Below are 24,603 nucleotides of genomic sequence, written 5' to 3'. Positions count from 1 at the left end.
TGACCTCATTAGTGAATTTCACAGTTTATTCAGGACAGTTTTTCTCATGTGTATAAGGGACCTGGTAATTCAGTGAGAATTGTATTGTGTTGATGCTTTTTGAGATATCTAGAAAATAGGGTTAATGTAACTTCAATCACATTTTATCATAATTATTTTCTTCTGTCTGCCACTGAGGTTCAAAATCTTGGGTTCGACTCTTGCTACTAGAAATTTTTAAGATACTGAAAAGTTAAGGTATCGTAATTTTCCTGAGATTTTTTTCCTAAAGTGTGAAATACTTTAGAATAGATTTTTCCCCTAAAGTATACTTTTTCAAAATTATGAATTCTTTCCTGTCTTTAAAATTGGATTATTGTAATGCTGCCCTTAAAACTTCCTAAAGTAGATCTTATATAACTTCTTTTGTAGTCTGTATTAAATATCATTGTTTCCAGTGTATTCCACGCCAAGCTGTTGTTTGTGCCCTATATAGAATAAGGGTTTATCTTCTTTCCATGCTCCACCTCTTGCAAAGAGAGCAGCTGTTGTCTTGTAAAAGAGTGCCAAATTTAAATTCTAAGCACTTGGAGGCAGGACAGGCCCTACTCAAGGCCTTCATTTTCTAGAATTCTATGCCTAAATGGGCTGGGAAAAACTAGTTAACATCAAGTGTGGCATGAGTCGTGCATCAAACTTATTTTACTTGGATAGGATATTAACTATTTGCCCCAAAGCACAAATACAGTAACTAAAACTCTGTTAATTGCACTGTATTTCATACATATAGAGTCACAAAAGGTTTGATTTAGAGGTTTCTGGGAGACCAGAGTTCAGAGCTCTCCTCTGAATAAGTTTGGAGTATACTAATTCCATTTGTGGGGGCAGCACATACACAGCTCTAATGCCTCAATGTACTTCTCTCCACACAAAAATGTACAGTTACTTGCAATTATAAGGGTTTACTGGTAAATATACATACTTATCATTGGTGCACACAGGTGTGTTTTTTTGTGTGTGAAAATTTTTTTAACATTCAATTACATTTCAAACACCTGAGCATAATATGCTTTCTTGATAATACAAATAAGGTCATAGGTTTGGTTATGTGTAAAGCTAATACCTGTAGTAAACACCTGCTAACAGGCAGTGCTCTATGCACTTTATATAGATCACTTAATCTCTATAATATTTTGAGAAATAAGGATTAGCCACAATTAATAGGTAAGAAACAGAATCTCAGATACTTTACATAGTTTACCCCAAGTTACACAAAAGTAATCTATAGCCAACATTTTAATCCAGGATTATCTAATTCCAAGTGTATGCTGTTTCTACTAGGTTAACTGCCTGTCAAGAAATGATAGTGCATTTGATGTGATGTGCACTAGTATACATAAACTACCTAGTTTCTTATCCCCTAATAGAAGCCCCAAATCCATCAATGTTTCTTAGAATGACAGCTTTCAATAAACCCTAAGATCTTCTTTAAAGTAACTAAGGGTTGTATTTCCTAGTTTGTATGACTATGGTCCTAATTAATTAACTACCAATGAAATATATTTGATACATTATATGCATGCACATCATATACTTACAAAATAAAGTCTACATAAAAGCAAGTGCACAATATATAATAATGTGAGCTCCAAAAAATATTGTGAAAGAAAAGTTAGGACCTGAACCCTTAAATAAAAGTATAAATTAAAATTCTATCTATTAAGAGTTTTTAGAAGGACACTATGAAGTGAACTTACAATAGAAGAGCTCCATGACGGCTACAAAATTTAGCAGCTATCTGTACTGTGTTCATGGGCATTTTAAAAAATCCAACTGATAGACTTCAAAGTGAGGACTCTTTATTATACATAAAGTCCTCAACTAGAGCATATTTTCAATTAAATATCTCTTATTATGAAATGTATACTGTCTGAGTATTGAAAACTTGCTACGTGTTTAATCCAATCCACATATCATTACTGTACTTCTAAAAGAATCTTTATATTCAAATACAGAACATGTTAAATATTCTGCTAAGAAATGAATACTAAAGAGGAAGTAATTTTGCTTCCACATAAAGATTATTTCAAACTTATTTCCTGTTATCCATATGCCTACTTTAAAGAAAGAAAAACTGACAATTATATGCCTGCCATTTACTCAAATACTGCAGAGCACATGTTTTCAATTACACTTTGCAATGTAATCAGTTTATGTGTTGTGTCCTTTATGTCCTTTATTTTCTCTACAGCTGCTTTGCAAAAGTAAAAATCTGGAAACTACTCAATCTAAGAAAATGAATTGAATAGCATTTTATCAGAAACTTAATCAGATTGCAAATATAGTCTTAGTATGACAAAGATATTTTATATAATTTCATTGAGATCATGAACTGATTAATAGTCAAGGAAAATGAAAAGGTTGACGAATTACAGATATTTTATCCCCTCTTCTCACTTTGTACATGTAGGTAAAGAACAACTGCTGATTTTTCTTTGCAAAGATGGCATAAGAAAAATGGGAAAAAGTAAACCCTAGACATGATTTATTAAAAATATTATAAAGTTACACTCTAGAATATATTTCACAAATAAAACATGAAATCTCTATTCCAAAAATCTACATATCCCACAATCAAAATTTTACTTCAGCAGAAGCTGCATCCACATTAGCATTTCAATGGTGGCATATTTTCATTGTACTATTCAAATCACTTTAATCTCCCTCTTTATTTCGGTAGGGAGAGCATCAAATTATGTGAGACTGATACTTTCTACAAAATTCATACAGCTTAAAGAAAATGTCAAGATAGAGTCGATGTAAACAGTTTATTATATTTTTCTTTCATTCCTAAAGAGTGACTACACTGGTTAGAAACCTTAAATGGATCCCTATACTTACTGACCAAAGTCTTTACTAGTATCACACTCATGTGCTACTTTACAATCTCACCAACAGCTCTCCTTTAGCATAACCCTGTCTTTCCAATTCAATATATGCTATACGTGTATGGATACTCGATGTTTCTTAAACAGGTCTTGCATTCTCTCACTTTATTTCAAACTTTCAATCACAATGCTGCTAGCTTCCCATGGAAATTATCTCTCCATTCTCCATTTATCCAGATTTTAGCCACTGCCAACACTTGATGTGATACCTTCCATAAATGTTTTTAGATCCTACTTCCTAAACTTATTAGAAGAATTATTACCCACCTCTATATGTTCAGGACATCTCTTATTATTATTACAGCCATTGTTAACCTTCCTTATACTTTCCCTCAGAAATACTTGTCTCTCCTTTAAAGTTAGGGCTGCTTGAAGGCAGAGGCTTTGCCTCAGTCATCTTCATATTCTTCCAGCACTTACAATGTTGCAGAATGTTGTAGCTTCCAAATGATTACTTCATTTAAATTTTAAATAATTTTCTTCAGAGTCGAGATTAGGCTACCTTTGTTATTCTAAATAATTTCAACATTATAAACAAAATAAAGCACTGCTTTTTAAATAAGTGCCCAGATGTTGAGCATCTGGACCCTCTATGGTCAAAACAGTTGAAGTAACCCAAGTGCCCTGCCAACTGGAATAATTTGTATAAAGAACTGCACTGTTAACCTCATTCTTGGAGTGTTTTGCCAAGTTTAGTGGATAAAAATAGCTGCATTATACTGTGACAACTCTTTTCATATTCAAACTTGGTAACTGATCTAGTTGAGAAAAGACTAGGCAGAAAATCACAATATAGTAAGGTAATTCCTATATTTTTTTTGTGGACCACCTTGAGAACATGTAGGCAGAACACTTAACCTGAATTTGTGGGGTGAAAGAAGGCTTACTGGAATAAATGACATTTGTTCTACAACTTGAAGGACAAGTAGAGTTAGTTAAGTGAAGGGGGTCTACCCAAAGTCACTAGCAAAGGAAAAATAGTAAGAGAAGATGCCATGGCCTAGGATATAGAAGATATCAGCATGACTGGAATCTAGAATATGAAAGTAGCAGGCATGACAAAGAAGGCAATACAGATGTTAAAGGCCCTTGAAACCAGTTGAAGAAGTTTACACTTCAATCTGAAAGCAATGAAAGTCATTGGATCTTCCAAGGAAATGGAATTATTAAAATTATTTTCTAAAAATCACTTTAGGCTGCACTATAGATAATGAGTGGATCAAGAACGTTAAGGATGAGGTAAGCATGAGAAAGATGTAGTTAGCACTGATCTTGGTTTGGGTAGTGGAAGAAAGCAGGAGATAGAAAGTGTTAGAGTGATTATACAAGTGAACAGGTGTATTGGATAGGAATGGGAAGCTACTGATGACTCCCAGTAGTGCAACTTTTGCACCTGGGAAGATAATGGTGCCATCCAGTTGATAAAGCCAGAAATGCAAGAATAGAACAGTTTAGGGGCAAGAAAATAATTTCAGTTTTGGACCTGTTGAGGTTTATGCAGATTTCAGGAAAGCCAAAACATGTGGGTCTAGAAATTAGCTAAGAAGTTTATGACTAGCCATATAGATGTCAGAGTTACCTGTATATAAAAATTAAGTAAACCTGAGGAACACCAACATGGAAGGGCTGAGAAGGACATGCAATTCCAGAGGAGAAGGGCTTCCCAGAGAGTTAGGAGGAATTCCAGGGGAGTGCGGTTTCATGAAAGCCAAGAAGAAAATCAATTGAAGAAGCAGAGATGCTCATCAGGATCAAATATTTCTAAGAATTCTGAGGCCATTGTGAGTTTAGTTTAATGGATTGGTGAAGATGAATTCAGATTGCCATGATTTGAGAAATGAATAGAAGATGGGAATTCCAGGTATATTTTGACTCATTTATCAATTTGTAATATTTCCAGTGACCTTTTGCTCCTGAGTGAATTATAGCTTAGGACTCTTTTTTAAGAACAATGAATTCTAGACCTACTTAGACACTATATGCTGAGGACCAAAAGAAAATTGAATATGTGCATTATTTAGTGCAGCCATTTTCATAGTAGGATGTGCCATGCAGACTGTTTTAGATTATGCTTACAATGATAGCTAAAAATAGAATTACTTCAAAATGGCAAATTCTTGTCATTCAAAATGGCATTATAATGGTTTTAATTTAAATATTTTAGAAAGGAAATATTTGACCTGAAGAATTTTCAGGAAATGAAATAATGTTATTAACACAGTTATGAGACGATCAACATGAAGATATTTGGGAGTTGAGCAAGTTGTAGAACAGGAATGAGTTTTCAAATAAGCTTGCTGAATTGATAATATTCATGCATAACTCAGTATATATTAATATATGTATGTATAGATGCAGTAAGAAAAGTAATAATTCTAAACTGGAGCAGACCAATAACAAGTAGGAAGTCTGAATCAGTAATAACAAAATTCCCATCAAAATAAGCCCAGGACCTGATGGGTTCACTGGTAAGTTCTACCAAACATTTAAAGTAGAATTAATACCAATCCTCTCAAACTCTTCCAAAAAATTGAAGAAGAGGAAACACTTCCAAACTAATTCTATGAGGCCAGCATTACCCTGATACCAATGCCAAGCAAGGGCACTACAAGAAAAGAAAATTTAGGGCCAACATATCTGATAAAATAGATGTAAACATTTCCAATAAAATATTAGTAAACTGAATTCCACAGCACATTGAAAGGATCATATACTATGATCAAGTGGAATGTATCCATGAGATGCAAGGATGGTTTAACATACCCAAATCAATAAATGTGATCTACCACATTAATATAATGAAGGATAATAATCGTATGAACATCTCAGTAGACACAGAAAAAAGCATTTGACAAAATTCAACATTCTTTCATGATAAGAACTCTCAATAAATTATGTAAAGTGTTGTATAGACATTGTGCTATATCTAAACACTATAAAGGTGATATATGACAATCCTGCAACTGACATAATACTCAATGGTGAAGAGCTGAAAGCATTCCCTCTTCTATTCAACACAGTACTATAGATCCTAACCAGAGAAGTTATATAAGAAAAACAAATAAAAGCCATCCAAATCAAAAGGAAGAAGAAAAATTGTCTCTGTTAACAAATGTCATGATCTTATACATAGAGAACTATAAAGATTTCACAAAAAACTGTTAGAACTAATAAAAAAATTCAATAAAAATGCAGGATGCAAAGTCAGTATACAAAATCAGTTGTGTTTTAATACAGTATCAATGAAGTATTTGAAAAAGAAATTGAGAAAACAATCCATTTATAATTTCATTGAAAAAAATAAAATACTTTGGGACAAATTTAACTAAGCAAATAAAAGTTCTGGCCACTGAAAACTATAAAATAATGATGAAAGAAATTGAAGAATACACAAATAAATAGAATAATATCCCATGTTCATGGATTGAAAGAATTAATATTATCAAAATGCCTATACTACTCAAAGTGATCTACCAAATCTCTACCAAAATTCCAATAACATTTTTCACAGAAACAGAAAAAAAATCCAGAAATTTATAGAATCACAAAAGATGATGAATAGCTAAAAGAATCTTGAGTTGGTAAAAATATAAATTGGTTTATCCTTTATAGAAAACAGTATAAAGTTTCCTCAAAAAACTAAAAATAAAAGAGAATCAAGATGGCGGATGAGAAACACCACCAGACAGAGTGTCTCTGCAGAAAAGACAGATTCTAGCAAAAATTAGAAGAAAGAAGCAAGAAGACGAGCCTACATCGGACAAGGATCAGAAAGAGGAGTACCTGAGACCATGGGAGACTACACGGGAGGAGGTTGTGGAGGAGAACTGGAAGCTGAGACTGCCAGAGCAGCCCAGAGACCAGCGGAAAGGGTAGGTGGCTGTGCCGTTTCCCCTCCCAAGCATCTGGGACTGCTGGTGGGCTCCCCAGCGGGTAGAGAGACCTGTAGACACCTGCCCAGAGACGGCTGCCACCAGTGAGCGGTAAGCCAGTAGCGGACGCGGCACCAGGCTCCCAAATCCCTCGGGGCACCTCTGTTTGCACAGACCCAAGCCTCACGGCAGGCGCCATATTGCCTCCTTCTCCCCTCCACCGACCCTACCCGCGGCTGCCCAGAGAGACAGTATAGCCACCAGCCCGAGGCACCTCCAGGGAATGGGACATTCCCTTTTGGGACCCTACAGCTGACTAAGGGGAGCTCAGACTGTGAGCTCCCTACCCACCAGCCCTCCCAGGTGCTGCTGGCATGGTGATCCCAGGAGAACGGGGCAGATCCTGAGGCTGAGAGACACAGACCCAGCGTGGGCTCCCCTAGGGTGAATTGGGACTGGCATTCCTCTCCCTGGTGGGGATATAGTTTGAATTCTGGGATCCAGAGGTCAGACCTGCAGACCAGATCCCATGCACTGAGGTCTAGCATTGCCCAGGGCACAGAGGGATATACCTGAACAGCCTACTGAAGTGTGTGTGCCTTCAGGGGCAGATCAGCGTCCTAGAGGGCAACCTTCCCCACAAAGGGAGGCTGTGTGCCCAGCCAAGGTGGCGTTCCTGTGCAGGGAATCTCCCGGCTGGCATCACAGGCAGGAGAGGCCTGGTGGCGTGTGGTCTGGCCTGTTGGCAGAAGCCCAGGCGTAGCCATGGAGTTGGGGACGGTGGAAAGAAGCCAGGCCCGCTCCAGACTGCGGGTCTCAGACAACCCCACCCCCACACGCAGACTCTCTGACTGAGTGGGGCAATTCCAGCCCTTTCCTGACAGCTTTTCCTGGAAGCAGAGAATAGAACTTTGACCCCTGCTAACGGCATTGGTGGTGCCTAAGGGCAGGCTGACTCAACCCAAACCCGCCCAGACTCTCTCCTAGACAAACCCTCACTGAGGGGGAGAAAAGGACACACCTGGAAGTCCCAGGGCCCCACCCACCACCTGAGGCACTGGAGTACTTCTCTACAGGAACAAGAGCTGATAACAGGACACAAAAACAGTGCAGCCTGTTCCTCCAAGCAAGCACCACCTACTGAGAGGGAGGGCATCCTGCACACCATTTTCACGGCACCTACTGACTCATTATACACTGAGTGGTCGAATCTCACCCACAGACACCACCTACTGGCTCAGAAAATAAACAAGGTGTGTGAATACCCAAACAAAAACCTAAAGGAAACAAAAAACAAATGGTTGACATGGGAAGAAATCAGTGAAGGAACTCCGGAAATATGAAGAACCAAATGGAAAACACACCCCCAAGAGGAGCACCAGCCCCCTAGAAACAGACACCAACCAAAATCAGGCAACCAAAATGATAGAAGAGGAATTTCGTATGTGGATCATAAGAACACTCACCGACCTGCAACAACAACTCAATAACCAACACAAAGAAACTACAAAAAGCCTCCAGGATATGGAAAAAAAGTTCACTAAAGAAATTGACACAATGAAGAAAAGTTTAACCGAACTCCTGGAAATGAAGAATCAATTCAGGGAACTAAAAAATACAGTGGAAAGTCTCAAGAACAGGGTAGATCAAACAGAAGAAAGAATCTCAGAGATTGAAGATAATACCCTACAACTAAATACAACCGTCAAAGAGATAGTGCAGAGAAACAAGAGAAAAGAGCAAAGCCTACAAGAGATGTGGGATTATGTGGAGAAACCTAATGTGAGAGTCATAGGGTTGCCAGAAGGGGAAGGGTTGGACAAGCTATTTGAAGATATAACAGAGGAAAATTTCCCAGGCCTTGCTCAAAATCTTGATATACAAGTTCAAGAAGCTCAGAGGACCCCTGGCAGAGGAAGACATCACGACATGCAGTCCTCAGACTGGCCAAAATATCAACCAAAGAGGCCCTTCTAAGAGCTGTAAGACGAAAGAAGCAAGTGACAACAAGGGAAAGCCAATTCGAATAACATCAGACTTCTCTAATGAGACTTTACAAGCAAGGAGAGACTGGGGCCCCATTCTCACTCTTCTGAACCAAAACAATGCCCAGCCTATAATCTTATTCCCTGCAAAACTAAGCTTCGTATATGAAGGAGAAATAAGACATTCTCAGACAAGCAAAGTCTCAGAGAATTCACCAAGACAAGACCAGCCTTACAAGAAGTACTCAAAACAGTTTTACACACGAAACACCATAATAAAAACTCACGAATATAAAAACATCCAAAACCCAAAGATTAAAGACCAGATATTACAATGCCTCAAGAGAGAAATCAAAGCAACAACCTCCAACCCAAGTGAATGAACAGTAATCTACCTTACCTATCAGTTCTCTCAATAAATGTGAATGGCTTAAACTCTCCACTTAAGAGACATAGGCTGGCTGAATGGATAAGAAAATACAGGCCATGTATATGCTCTCTTCAGGAAACACATCTAACCTGCAAGGATGCATATAGATTAAAAATAAAAGGGTGGAGATCAGTATTCCAAGAAAGTAGCAGCCAAAAGAAGGCTGGCATGGCAGTTCTAATTTCAGACGATTTAGTTTTTAAACCAACAAAAGTAGTGAAAGACAAAGAGGGTCATTATATAATGGTGAAGGGCACACTTAAATAAGAAGAGATAACAATTTTAAATATATATGCACCCAACTTAGGTGCACCCAGATTCATAAAGCAAACCTTACTGGAGCTAAGCAAATGGATTAATAGCAACTCCATAATCACCGGAGATTTCAACACCCCACTGACTGCACAAGACAGATCCTCCAAACAGAAAATTAATAAAGAAATAATGGTATTAAACAAAACTCTAGAACAATTTGGTCTGACTGATATTTACAGGACATTCTACCCCAAATCCACTGAATATATTTTCTTCTCATGAGCTCACAGGACATTCTCTAAGATTGACCATATCCTAGGACACGAAGTAAACCTCAAGAAATTTAAAAAAATAGAAATCATACCATGTACTTTCTCAGATCATAATGGAATAAAAGTAGAAATCAACCCTAACAGAAACTCACATTTCTACACAAAAATGTGGAAATTAAAGAACCTCCTACTAAATGATTACTTCATAAACGAAGAAATCAAGATGGAAATAAAAAAAATTCTATGAAGAAAATGACAATGGAGAGACAAGTTATCAAATCCTCTGGGACACAGCTAAAGCAGTTCTGAGAGGAAAGTTTATCTCCATAAATGCCTATAACCAAAAGTCAAAAATATCACAAATAGACAATCTACTGAAATGACTCAAAGAGCTCGAAAAAGAAGAACAGACCAGCCCTAAACCCAGAAGAATAAGTGAAATCAACAAGATCAAATCAGAACTAAATGAAATTGAAAACAGGGAAGCTATTCAGGAGATTGATAAAACAAAAAGTTGGTTCTTTGAAAAAATAAATAAAATTGACACGCCACTGGCTAAAGCTAATGAAAACCAGAAAAGAGCAATCTCTAATAAGCTCCATCAGGAACAAAAAAGGAGATATCACAACTGATCCCAAAGAGATACAAGATATAATTTATGAGTACTACAAAAATCTTTATTCACACAAACTGGAAAATGTGGAGGAAATGGACAAATTTCTAGAAACACACAGCCTCCCTAGGCTCAACTAGGAAGAAATAGATTCCCTGAACAGACCAATCTCAACAGCTGCAATAGAAACAGCAATTAAAAATCTCCCTACAAAGAAAAGTTCCAGTCCAGATGGCTTCACACCCGAATTTTACCTCACTTACAAAGAAGAACTATTACCTATCTTGCAGAAACAATTCCACAACATCGAGAAGAACAGAAACCTCCCTGACACCTTTTATGAAGCGAATATTACTTTGATACCAAAACCAGGAAAGGATGCAACAAAAAAAGAAAACTACAGACCAAAATCCCTAATGAACATAGATGCAAAAATTTTCAACAAAATCCTAGCTAACCGAATCCAGATGCTTATCAAAAAAATAATCCATCACGACCAAGTGGGCTTCATCCCAGGGATGCAGGGATGGTTCAATATATGTAAATCTATAAATGCAATTCACCACAGAAACAGAACAAAAACAAAGACCACATGATTCTTTCAATACATGCAGAAAAAGCTTTTGACAAAACTCAACACCCTTTCATGATACGAACACTTAAGAAAATAGGCATAGAAGGGACATACCTAAAAATGATACAAGCCATATGTGACAGACCCATAGCCAACATCATACTGAATGGGGAAAAACTGAAAGCATTCCCACTTAGAACTGGAACCAGACAAGGCTGCCCACTATCTCCACTTCTATTCAACATAGTGCTGGAAGTCCTGGCTACAGCAATCAGACAGGAAAGTGGAATTCAAGGTATCCAAATAGGGGCAGAAGAGATCAAACTTTCACTGTTTGCTGATGATATGATATTATATCTAGAAAACCCCAAAGATTCAACCAAGAAACGCCTGGAACTGATTAATGAATTTAATAATGTCTCGGGATACAAAATCAATACACAGAAATCAGAGGCATTCATATACGCCAACAACAATCAAATTGAAAACCAAATTAAAGATTCAATTCCCTTCACAATAGCAACAAAGAAATTAAAGTACCTAGGAATATACTTAACCAAGGAGGTAAAAGACCTCTACAGGGACAACTATGAAACACTGAGGAAGGAAATAGCAGAGGATGTAAACAGATGGAAATCCACTCCATGCTCATGGATCGGCAGACTCAACATCATTAAAATGTCTATACTACCCAAACTGATCTACAGATTCAATGCAATACCTATTAAAATCCCATCAGCATTCTTCACAGATATAGAAAAAATAATGTTATGCTTCGTATGGAACCAAAGAAGACCCCGAATATCAAGAGCAATCCTAGGCAACAAAATCAAAATGGGAGGTATTAATATGCCAGATATCAAACTATACTACAAAGCTGTAGTAATTAAATCAATATGGTATTGGCACAAAAATAGGAATATTGACCAGTGGAACAGATCGGAGAATCCTGATATAAAACCATCCTCATATAGCCATCTAATCTTTGACAAAGCAGACAAAAACATATGCTGGGGAAAAGAATCCCTTTTCAATAAATGGTGCTGGGGAAACGCGATAGCCACTTGTAGAAGGCTAAAGCAGGACCCACACCTTTCACCTCTCACAAAAATCAACTCACGCTGGATGACAGACCTAAACCTAAGGTATGAAACTATTAGAATTCTAGAGGAAAATGTTGGAAACACTCTCCTAGACATCGGCCTAGGCAAAGAGTTTATGAAGAAGTCCCCAAAGGCAATCACAGAAGCAACAAAAATAAATAAATGGGACATGATGAAACTAAAAAGCTTCTGCAGAGCCAAAGAAACAGTCATGAAAATAAATAGACAGCCTACAGAATGGGAGAAAAATTTTTGCATTATACCCATCTGATAAGGGGCTGATAACTAGAATATACTTAGAACTCACGAAAATCAGCAAGAGAAAATCAAATAACCCTATTAAAAAGTGGGCAAAGGACTTGAACAGAAACTTTTCTAAAGACGACAGAAGAATGGCCAACAGACATATGAAAAAATGCTCAACATCTCTAATCATCAGGGAAATGCAATCAAAACCACAATGAGATATCACCTAACTCCAGTGAGAATGAATGGCCTTTATCAAAAAGTCTCCAAATAACAAATGCTGGTGTGGATGTGGAGAGAGAGGAAAATTCCTACACTGCTGGTGGGATTGCAAACTAGTTCAACCTCTGTGGAAAGCAATATGGAGATACCTTAAAGTGATACAAGTGAATCTACCATTTGATCCAGCAATCCCATTACTGGGCATCTACCCAAAAGATCCAATGACACTCTACAAAAAAGACACCTGCACTCGAATGTTTATACCAGCACAATTCATAATTGCAAGGCTGTGGAAACAGCCCAAGTGCCCATCAATCCAAGAATGGATTAATAAAATGTGGTATATGTATACCATGGAGTACTATTCAGCTCTAAGAAACAATGGTGATATAGCACATCTTATATTTTCCTTGTTAGAGCTGGAACCCATACTACTAAGTGAAGTATCCCAAGAATGGAAGAACGAGCACCACATGTACTCACCAGAAAACTGGCATTAACTTAGCAGCACCTAAGTGGACACATAGGTACTACAGTAATAGGGTATTGGGCAGGGGGGAGGGGGGCGGATACATACATACATAATGAGTGAGATGTGCACCATCTGGGGGATGGTCATGCTGGAAGCTCAGACTTGTGTGGGGAGGGGAGAAAGGGCATTTATTGAAACTTTAAAATCTGTACCCCCATAATATGCCAAAATAAAAAAAAAAATTAAGCCAAAAAAAAAAAAACTAAAAATAGAACTACCATATGATTTAGAAATCCCATTTCTGGATATACATCCAAAGGAAATGAAATCCATATTTCAAAGAGATATCTGCACTCCCATGTTCATGGCAGTGTTATCCACAATAACCAAGATATAGAAACAACCTAAATGTGTTAAATGGATACACAGATAAAGAAATATGGTATCTATTTATCTATGTATTTGTCTGTATCTATATAATGGAATATTATTCAGCCTTAAAAAGGAAGAGTATCCTGCCATTTGTACCAATATTGATGAACATAGAGGGCATTATGCTAAGTGAAATAAGACAGATATAGAATGAAAGAATACTTCATGATGTCATTTATATGTGAAATCTAAAATATTTCATTTCATGAAAACAGAAAATCTGAAAATGAAAATTTTCAGAACATTGTAGATTGTGGATTTGGGGGTTAGGGATGTTCAAGTTATATTTTCATCACACATAAAACATGGTAACTACTCGAAGGGATGGATATATTCGTTACCTTGTAATCATTTCACAATGCAAATGTGTATCAAAACATCACATTATATACCTCAAATATGCTCAATTTTTTGTTTTCAATGATACCTGATAAAGCTGGGCAAAAAGTCATAATTTTGCTCCTTGGAGTGGAGCCTTCGAGATAACTTTACTGGATAGCTTACTTAACATACTCTAGGATGCTTGGAGAAGCATATTGAAATGATCTATACAAATCTGACATTTACTGCAGGCCTTTACACCTTTTTTAAAAATGTGAATATCCTCTGAGATTATCTGCTTAGCTCAAAGTAAAGATAGCTTATGAATATCTCACTTGTGGGGCTTTAGATATTGTGTCTATGCTAAGCCACAAGTTAGACATTGGGGGGAACAAAGATATTTGATATTTGAAAGCACTCAGAAGAAGGAGGGGAGGAAAGATCAGTATTTCCAGAGATACTAGGATAACTACCAAGAAGTCTAAATCACACTCAAATTACTTTTAAAAGTGATCTTGCAGATTCAATAACTTTTCCAACAAGACAGAGGAAAAAAGTGCCTCAAAGGCACAATTCATTCTAGCATGTATTTTATCACCAGGAGAAATAAAATTAATTCCAATGAATAGTTCTGAATCAATGAGATTATCAAACTGAATCAGACATCAAAAAAGATAACATATCTAACCACATTTAAGGACCTTCTAAGGGTCCTGTAGAAACATCTTCAATGTATCTGACCTGACACTTCTTTAAGTGATACTTGAGAGTATTTGAACATTGCATTTCACTCAAAATGTTGAGTCCCTCAGCAACTGAACCTGCTGCTGCTTTTTATTTCAGAAACATACCTCTTTCAACCATCTGTCACAAAAATAAAACTTCAAATGATGTAGGCAATAGTTAGTATTTTATCTCTTATTATATGCATGTATTTTGCCTTTTTGGTAATCACATTCACTTGTCTCAGACAAAATTATCTGTTGGAAACTGTGGGTGGTTTTACTGATTAAAAGATAACAAAATAAACCAAAACTCTTTGACATTCTATGTTATATCTAAAATGTCACTTAAACTAAAACCTGCAAGTTAAGCAGGTTTGCTAGAAGCGTCCTTTAAAAGACTTTGGCTCCCCAAGTATGATGCAAACCTGTTACGTGTACAAAATCCACCTGGGTTCCTGGCATGGCTCCTGTGTGACTGGGAACACAGGGAACTAATGCACATGTAAAGCTTAGGATGCCATGAGTAATAAAGTGCCTGGGTCCCAACCTCACAATCTCATGTCCACTCTCAACATTCATGACATTGTGGTGGGCCAACTTGTCCTCTTGCAGGCTACGTAAAATCTCAAACCCTTTGAAACAAATGATACCAGGAAATTGAATTCTAACCTGCTTCTTAGGTTATCGCATACATTTAATTTCTTTTAAATCAGTCATGTGAGTCACAGAATTGCTTTACTTTTATGAGAAACAATGCATCCTGATGGTTAAAATGAGGCCAATATATTCTGGGATATTATTTCTCACAATTTGTGGAAATATTTTTTATTTCCTCGTATTTTTGGAAGAATTTCTCTTTCCCTATTGTGTTACCATAATTGATTATTATGTAATGATTATATGGATTAATAGAAACCTGAAGATAAGGTGAAGATAAGTGTGTTTACTTTGTTATATATTTGATATGCAAATGAATTATGTATAGAGTAATTCCCAGTGGTGGTGATAGTGTTATTTGAATATGTGTGTATGTCTATCTATTTATCTCTTCATCCATGGATATCTGTATATATCTATAATGTTTGGATAATAAACATCAGAAAAAATCACTAAATGCTTCATCGTTAAAATCTGAGCTATGAAGATATGTCTAAAATTTTTCCTGCACCCTGGTTACCCATGTTAATACACACTTTTCTTGTTTGCATTGCTCTATTCTTTTCTGATCTTTTCCGCTGAGTACATGAGGATGTACTGTTCTCTGCTAGTGTTTTGGAATACATATTAAAAAAGAATTATGATCCTTTCCCTCAGATAGCTCATGATATGTAATGGTAACTATGGGATAAAAACATAACCAACAGGCAAAATTTAACTGCAGCATTATGAATAAATGTTAACTGTAAAGAGAAGACATATTTCCACAGAAAAGGGTTTCTCAGAGAATGTGTTAGAATATACAAAGTGGCTCCCATAAGGAAGGGATCTGTAAACTATGCTGGGATATAAGGCTAGTCAATACAGCAAGAGCAGTGAAATAATTTGTATTTTCCTAATTCCTAAATAGCCTTACTAAGTGAAAGAAAAACTGAAATACACTTTCTGCAATGGGTAATACCACATGTACAAAGGTGAAAGAATGTAGCATGTATAGGCTTGACCATGGCAAATGGTCATGAAAAGCTGAATTTTAAAATTGATTTTACTTTTCTTTTGTAAATAATGTTAATCCATAATAAATGGCACAAAAAATATCTGTTCCAGAAAATTCTTCATTTTGATGGAGAAATGACCCTTCAGCTCCAAAGTAGCATGATGAATTCCCAGGTTCATATTGACACAGTGATGAGGGATAGAAGTAATAACTTTAGCCAAATTTGCTGGATATATTTGCACATTGGGAATAATGGAAAAAGCTTCTTATTACAGGCAGACAGTTATCAGCTTGAGGATAGCAATGATTTACTGCAAGTTACTGCAGAGCAAGGTGAAGAAAAATTCAGTAATTTCCTTTGTAATGCTGCATATTTAATCTTTCATAATTTTGACATGGTTTTACTTTATTAATGACAGGCCTTAATATATCTATGAAAATGTTATTTTGGTGAAATATTAGATATTCATACTTTTGTTGTAGACTTCATGTTTCTTCTCACTATGTTGATATTCTTATATATGATATCCATCACGCTTTTACTTACTATGTTCCAGGCATGGTGCGAAGCCAATTACATGTAGTATCTCATTTGATTATTTAATCTTTACTAACAGTAAGGGTTTTTATGTGGGGATGGGCCTAAGAAAAGCCTGATGCCTGAGTGTGATGAGAGATGTTGTGGCTGGAAAATTGACCCGCGATTTTATCTAGTCTTATTGTAGAAATAGGAATAGTCTGGAGTGGTTTACATCAATTGCTTGTACCTGGTGAACAGACAGGGACACGTCCTGAACCTTCAAACAGTTATTAAGGAATTATATCAAAACTCATATGATAATAGCAAAGCAGAGATTCTAGACCTCATTCAAGGGACTTGAAGACTGAGAAGTCTGTACTTCGCTAGTAGAATCCATTATTGTTTTTCACTTTGAACAACTGCCCCCTTGATAATTGGGTTTCATATCCATGCCATTACAAATGATTCATTTTTATTTCTTCCCATCTTTTCTTAAATTACATAATCATCCTTTTGCGCCAACCATACCTGTACTCATTTTACAGATGAGGAAAAACCAAGCTCAGAGTTGTTATTTACCCAATATTATTCTGCCTATACGTGAATAAGATAGTGTAGAAATCAATAACTATGTCTGCAAGTACAAATTGTTAGCTAGCATGTTTCACCACTAAAATTATTTGTTAGCCAGAGGGAAACTTCCACAGATGAAGACTTTACCAACAGACCTCCTGGACAATTGTATAAAAGCAAATAAAGGCCGGGCGCTGTGGCTCACGCCTGTAATCCTAGCTCTTGGGAGGCCGAGGCGGGCGGATTGCTCAAGGTCAGGAGTTCAAAACCAGCCTGAGCAAGAGCGAGACCCCGTCTCTAGTATAAATAGAAATTAATTGGCCAACTGATATATATATAAAAAATTAGCCGGGCATGGTGGCGCATGCCTGTAGTCCCAGCTACCCGGGAGGCTGAGGCAGAAGGATCACTCGAGCCCAGGAGTTTGAGGTTGCTGTGAGCTAGGCTGACGCCACGGCACTCACTCTAGCCTGGGCAACGAAGCGAGACTCTGTCTCAAAAAAAAAAAAAAAAAAAGCAAATAAAGAGTTGCTATTTAAACATCTGACTACATAATCATACTGAATTAATTAGTAAGTAGAGAATAAAAGGAAACACAGAATGGCAAGTCCTTCTAATTTGTTCCTTTTCAGTCTGTTTCATTGCCAGTGGTATTAGATAAGCAAGCACCAGTTGCTGGCGCTTTCCCATAGTGGTGTTTTAGTTTATGTACACTCTTTTCTTGCTCTGTGTTTTTGGTGTAGCAAATTTTGCCAGAAGGGCAGCATTTGTTGATCAATAGGAACAGATTCAGGTTGTTGGGAAAAAATTGTAGTCATGCTTCAGGTGCAGCCCAAAATCAATAAGCAAGAGTGTTTCTTAACAGAGTGAAATGAAGAGCAATTACTTACTGCAGCTAAATGACATCCTGTGTTGGATCACTGTCTATGCTGGATGCTGGGAGGCACCAAACGGAGGGGCTGCAGGATAAGCAGTTGACATGGTTACCGATGGGGTATGCCAAAGAGATGACTTCACCTGAATTGGTAAACAAGATCTGTAGTTATATAAACTGTCAGAGTCAGGAAAATGTTTCATTGTTGAGTTCATGAGTGAATTCAAAAAAATGTATATCAGCAGGAATAATAGTTTTAATTGTGGCAGGGTTTCTCACCTTCAGCAATACTGATGTATTAGACTAGATAATTCTTTGTTGTGAAGGTCTGCCATATGCAAGGTAGCATTGCTAAACCCCTAGATACAAATAGTGGCCCTGCATTATGAATATCAAATGTCCCATAAGAGGCAAAGTACCCCCAGTTGAGTGGTTGAGAACCACTGACTTAATAACTCATTTTTTTTACTTGACTCATACATTATTTCTTTCCTGGTATAATTCTTGGATAGATAGAAATAAATAAATATTGCATGTACCTGAAAGAATAAAGTAAATTTTGTTATGAATAGCATCTAATTTGAGAGTAAATCTCAAAATATTCAGGATTCTTCTCTACTTATTGTGTTTTAAGTAGATGTGTTAGTTTCATTTGAATATTGCATGGCAGTAATTGGTGGTCTTGTTCTTTCTGAAAAGTGTTTGATACATGTAGGCAGGAATATGTTTATGCAGAAACCACTTACCATAAAGGATAGGCAGAAGATAACTGGTCTCTGGTCTACCGTTCAAATCTTGATTAAACTGTTAGTTTGGAGTCTGTGAGTCTAAGCCTCTATATAAAACAATTTCTAAAACGATTATTATAAAACAGGATTTAGACATAATTAAAATGATTTGTGCCTGATTAATATCACACTTGAAGTAGAGTTTTCCACCGCTATGCATTTATCACTCTAGCTATACACATTTAGGATTTGCCACTGCACTAATTTGTGTGATATAAAAACTCAAGGAGATATGTCTTTTGATTGATATGTATCGTATAATCTGACTACAGAAGCATTTTAGGTACAATCCTACTTCTTTGGGTTAGGAGTCAGAGACTTAACCGGAATCAACTAGAGGTCATCTAGTGTATTGATCAGTCAATCTCTCTATCCCTAATATTATTCACCTAAGGGAAACATTTCTCTGAAAGTAAGCTACTTGTCTTTCAGTTATATAGGATGGGTATTATCATTCATGAATTCTGAGCCCAACACTAGAACTACTGAATCAGTTTCTATAGTCCCAGAAATATTTATTTCAGCTGGCCATAATATAAATTTTATGTACAACAAAATTTGAAAATGAATTTTTAAGATTTCATGGAAAGACAGCAAAAGGAATGCTTGAGAATGATTAATCTCATTTTATATATCATTGTGTGGTTACTGTAAGCTTAAACTATATATACAAGCCATCACTAATATAAAGTTGGAATCTCTAATAAATTTCTCATACTTATTAAGGAATTTGTAAATATTTAAAGTCAAGAATAGCTAAGAGAATAGGCTTTTACACTGTGGTTGCTTTTTTGTTTGCATTATTTGGGTTCCACAGATCAGTTTTGTTAATGTGCTCCTCACTTCTGTAACCCAATATCTGGTTTTATTTATCACTTTCTTATATCCTTAGCATGCATTTTTCTATTTGAATATATTCAAAATGCCTATTTTCTATAACAACTTAAAATCAATTTAATATAAAGAACATTTGTTTCCTTCTAATACACTGTATAAAAATACATGATTGGCCCTAAATATGTATTATCTACAGTAGAATTGGCTTCACTCTCTTTAAATCCATCTTGTCCAGCTTCTATAAGCTGTATTTACCCCCTTGTAGTTCTGCATGAATTATGTCTGAGCCATCTAAATGGAAGGCATGTTTCCTTCCACTCTTGGGTAGGTGGTGCTACTGATTGAATCGATTCAAGTTAAAACCAAGTATACCCAAAAATATGGGTGTCATGGAGGCTACCCCTAATATCTTCTGTATTAGCAGCAATTGCTTGGGAGAGCTTACTATTTAATCATATATCTATTAGCATGTTCTGAAGCATACTTTCAGATCCACAGTTATTTGGGACATTTGTCTGTCTACTCTGTGTTAAGGAAACAAGGAAATTTTGCACAGAATCCCTTGGCTTTTGAAAATAAAAAAAGGAAATATCTTGATTTACTAAGATAATTCTAATGATTCACTATTTTAAGCATCTTGTTTAGAGCAGCAGGATTTTGCTGTTTTACAAGGTCTTGCCTTCGTCTTGTGGTTTACACTAAGTAGTATAAAACTTAAGCTGGTTTTATGTAAGAATTATACAACTATACACAGTTTAAAGCATTCATTATTGTGATAGACTACAGTTATTTCCTGTGAGATAGACAAAGCAGAGATGCAAAAGTTTCACATGCACTCTGCTTTTAAAGACTGTTGCAACACTATAGAGATCTTCAGCTCTCAGGGATGAACTTGAAAAGAACATGGCCTGGGGCCAGGTGAGGTGAGGACTAAAGAAAAAGGTACAATATGATTTTTTTTTTAAAACATTCTGAATACCAGAATGCCGTAAAATTTTATTTGTTTCCTTACAGAATGTTCACAGCATGCCTTGTTAGCAATGCCGCATTCTTTCAAAGTTGAGCTACTGTGTAATAAACTGCAATCATGCAAAACAGTAGGTACTGGGAAAACTGGTGACCTCTTTATTATTTCTTCATTCAACAAATAAAAATCCAACAAATGCATACTAAATGCCACAATCAGAGCTTCCATGACCCCCTTTCTCCTGTGGAGCTCTGTTCGAGGAGCTGGAGGCATCATTCCACCACTCATCCCAGTGCCCAGTCAGATTCTCAGTTTTCAGAGGAAAAATAAATTTCAAGAGAAAACTTTAAGGCTCTTTAGGCTAGACGTATTAGATTGTCTATGAAGAGGCAAGATTTTTCAGACCCATTTGGATGAGTACAGAAAAATGACTCTCACTGAGGTAGCATAAATTTTTTTATGGAAGAGTTTATTTCATGTTGGCAAAGTCCCAAAAAATATGATCCAGTCAAAAACACCCTGTTGCTGGGCAGTAGATTTTATTTCAATAGAAAAGTCTACATAAAAATACCTAGAGAAAATGTAGACACAACATTTGCTTGTGTATTCGTTCCTATTCCTGGGAAATACCAGTAAAATTTTATTCTTACATAAATCCTGAAAAAAACATATTACCATTGGTCTGGAAATATGTAGATTATAAATTCAACATATGCTAATATTTTTTACCATGTACAATTAAAATAAATCAAGTTTAATGTCTATATATTTTTCTTTATGTTTTTATCTGTACTTTATATGTATAAATAGTAAGTTAATAAAAATGTTTCAGGTTTTACTCTTTTTCAAAGCTTTAAAATTTTTCTGCTTTTCTATTATGTGAAACATTTAAATTCTAATAATGTAGAATTTTAAATATAACCACTGTTTGTGACACATGCTTTCTTTTATCCTTAACAAGTATATGCATTCTGAATCACCTTATTTTAAACATTTTTACCTTGAACTGATTAACTTTCAGTTTACCTTTCTAAAATACTGCTTTGTCATGTCATTTACCTCATCATAAACTTTCAAAAGAATTTAATTTGATTTAAAATTCCAAACTTTTAAAATTAGCAGCCAAAAAGTTAACACAACATAGACAACCTACATATATGATATTCTCTTGCCTCATCTATATGTGAACATCCTACTCCACCTTAGGAAGAAAGCCTAATACCAACAGTTCCCAAATTAGCTTTGTAAATACTTATCTACTCCTTATTTACTATGCCCTGGATGCCTTCCTGAATTTATAATAATCCAAATTATACTCATTCTGGAGGATTTCATTGAGATCCCAGCTCCATACTTGATCTTTCTCTCTTATTCCCATTCCACTCAATCCCTTCCTTTTTTCACTCATGTTCAACAACTGCTTATCAAACACTTCATATGAGAAGCTTTGCTAGGCTAGGTGCCATGAACAATTTGACACAATTCTTGCATCACAGAGCTTACAGTCTAAATGACACTAAGCAAATAAATGCACAATATATGTATGCATACCCACATACATACATAAAGACAATTGCTATAAAGAAAAAATTTAAGTTGTGTTTGTGTTAAGAGAGTTAAAAATCTTATACTTTGGTTTCAAAACAAAACGCTTAAAAATATTCTGGGGACTGAGTTATAGCTGTTAGGTAAAAAGGAAGTGAAGAATATTCCAGGCAAAGGCTAACACTCAAAAGTAACTAGTGTCGCTAGAAACTCAGTAATTGAGGGAAAAATTTGTCCTAGGAAGAAATGAAAGAGGTAGATGGGGCTAGATCATTTAGGATCATGTAGACCATTACAAGAATTTGAGCCTTCTTAAAATTCACTAGAAAGATACTGAAGGAAAATAAGGAAGTCACTGGTATGATTCAATTTGCATTAAAAAAAAAGACTTCCATAGTTCTGTTGTGGTATATTGAAATGAAGAAGAGTGGATCTAGTATTTCTGGAATAAGATAATGGTGTCTGGAACTAGAGGAATGCAGGTGAAGAGAAGTAGGCAGGATTAAGTAGAATCAATGTGAAATAATGATGGATTGAAGGTAGAAAGTGAAAGAGAGACAAAAATAATCAAGGACAATTCTAGATTTTCTCTGAGGTCTCCATTGATTCCTTTGTTCAACAAATATTACTTAAATTAAGAAGGAAACTGGAAATGATGCAATTATTATGAATTCAGTTAGGGAAAAATAAGATTGAGATGCCTGCAGTATAGTCATGGAAGTTGATATAGGAGTAAAATTGAAAAGAAGATTAGATTAAATCATAAATTTAAGAGTTGTTCATGTAAAGGTGATATATAAAGTCATGGGAGTGGATGAGATATCCTAGGGAGAGTGAAATGAATCCGGACCATGATATGGGGGAGACCCATTTAGTTGGAAAGTGCCCAGCAAATAAATTAAGTAGTTGTGACCACAAAAATAGGAGGACAACCAGGAACTTAGGATGTCACAAATAGGAAAAGATGAATTCCAAATAAGCATGGTTAACTCCATTCAAATGCTTCCTAATGCAAAAGAATGTGTAAACTGATTATCTATTTTACTTAATAACTTAGAGATCTCCAGAAGAAACAAAAGCCAAACTGGAGTGGGATGATGAGTAAGGGGGGTGGAAGTGAGAAATTAAAGCAACCAAAGAAAGCAATTCTTTTATTAAAAAAAGCTCTGTTTCATGCTTAGAAATTATGTCATCGCACCACATATTCTTCATTAAATCTGGTCTTGACTGACACTTTCATATTATTGTTTTAGTGACTTACTTAATTTTACTTTTTATTTTAATTTTTATTCATGCTAGTTTAGTTCCTTAACAAAAGTAAATTCTTGGGGGTGAGATTGTATATTTTATTTTCTTGAATCCCCCATTGTATTTATTTAGTGTGGGTTCTCCATAATAGTGAATAGATAAGTAAATGAATAAAATAATAAATGGTGAAGGGAGACAGAATCAAAGAAAATTAAAAATATTATCAAAGCTAGTATGGGAAATGAATTGTGTCTTTTATTAGGATGAGTTTTAGGTTTTGACACTCCTCAGGCACCTCTCCCCCAACAGTGATTTGCAGGAAATTGCCAAGAATATTTAGCATAGCACATAATCTAATCAATTGGTTTCCTGAAGAATTCATTTGCTACCTACACTAGCATCTGGCAAACTGTCTTGATATGGGAGTGAAAAAAAACTACCTCTATGGCCAGGATATGGACTCATCTCTACCTTATAATTCTAACATCCAGACCTTCAAACATAGCCTCTATTGAAATGCAGGAGACATTACCTCTACCTCTATAGCCAGGGAAGAGTTGTGACTTCTGCCTCTAGATGACTACCAACTGAAGAATTCATCTAGGTCTGTCCTAACCCAACATCTTGTTATCATGTCTTCCCTTTTAACCTCAGTGTGTTGTAGCACAACACAGCTAACAAAGGCAGTACACATACCTGTGCAGAGACTTTGTCAAAACACACCTATCCCTTAGTTAAAATATAGCACAATGGCTCGCATATATAATTAAATATTCCAATACAAGTCCTTTTGGACATTATTTTTCTTACAAATGCATATCTTTGCAAAAGAAGAAAGTTTTCAGAAAAAAATGCATACCTTGTGTCTTTGTGTTAAAATGAAAATTGATGGGTTCTGCATGGAAACATTAAATAGTGCTTCAGGCAATCTTGAATTGGTTGTTCCCTCTGCCATTAACAACCTTTATAATCTAGGGCAAGTCATTTATTCACTCTAGCCACAGTTTCCTTATTAAACCAAGGGATTAAGATACACTAACTTCACAGTCTCTATTGCATCTTGAATTATTTAATATTAAATTGAAAAATGAAAATATTTATATTTTCAGTGAGCAAGAAGTTAGGATCTTTAGAATAAAATAATAATT

General features: G+C 35.9%; 1 protein-coding gene and 1 long non-coding RNA gene across 3 annotated transcripts in view; one reads left to right on the top strand and one right to left on the bottom strand.

Annotated features, from left to right (window-relative positions):
• LOC105876347 (uncharacterized) overlaps positions 1 to 18,148 on the bottom strand; it is a 40,276-nt gene extending 22,128 nt beyond the window's left edge. Inside the window, exon 1 of the long non-coding RNA XR_001156416.3 lies at positions 18,087 to 18,148. This is a non-coding gene — a long non-coding RNA (uncharacterized LOC105876347). The remainder of the gene's footprint in view (positions 1 to 18,086) is intronic.
• Positions 1 to 24,603, top strand: part of CCSER1 (coiled-coil serine rich protein 1) — an 899,545-nt gene that overhangs the window by 859,639 nt on the left and 15,303 nt on the right. The window lies entirely within an intron of this gene.

Source organism: Microcebus murinus, chromosome 29 (genome assembly GCF_040939455.1).
Source record: "Microcebus murinus isolate Inina chromosome 29, M.murinus_Inina_mat1.0, whole genome shotgun sequence".
NCBI lineage: Eukaryota > Metazoa > Chordata > Mammalia > Primates > Cheirogaleidae > Microcebus > Microcebus murinus.
The sequence above is the reverse complement of the archived record's forward strand: the minus strand, read 5'-3'. Positions and strand labels throughout refer to the sequence as shown.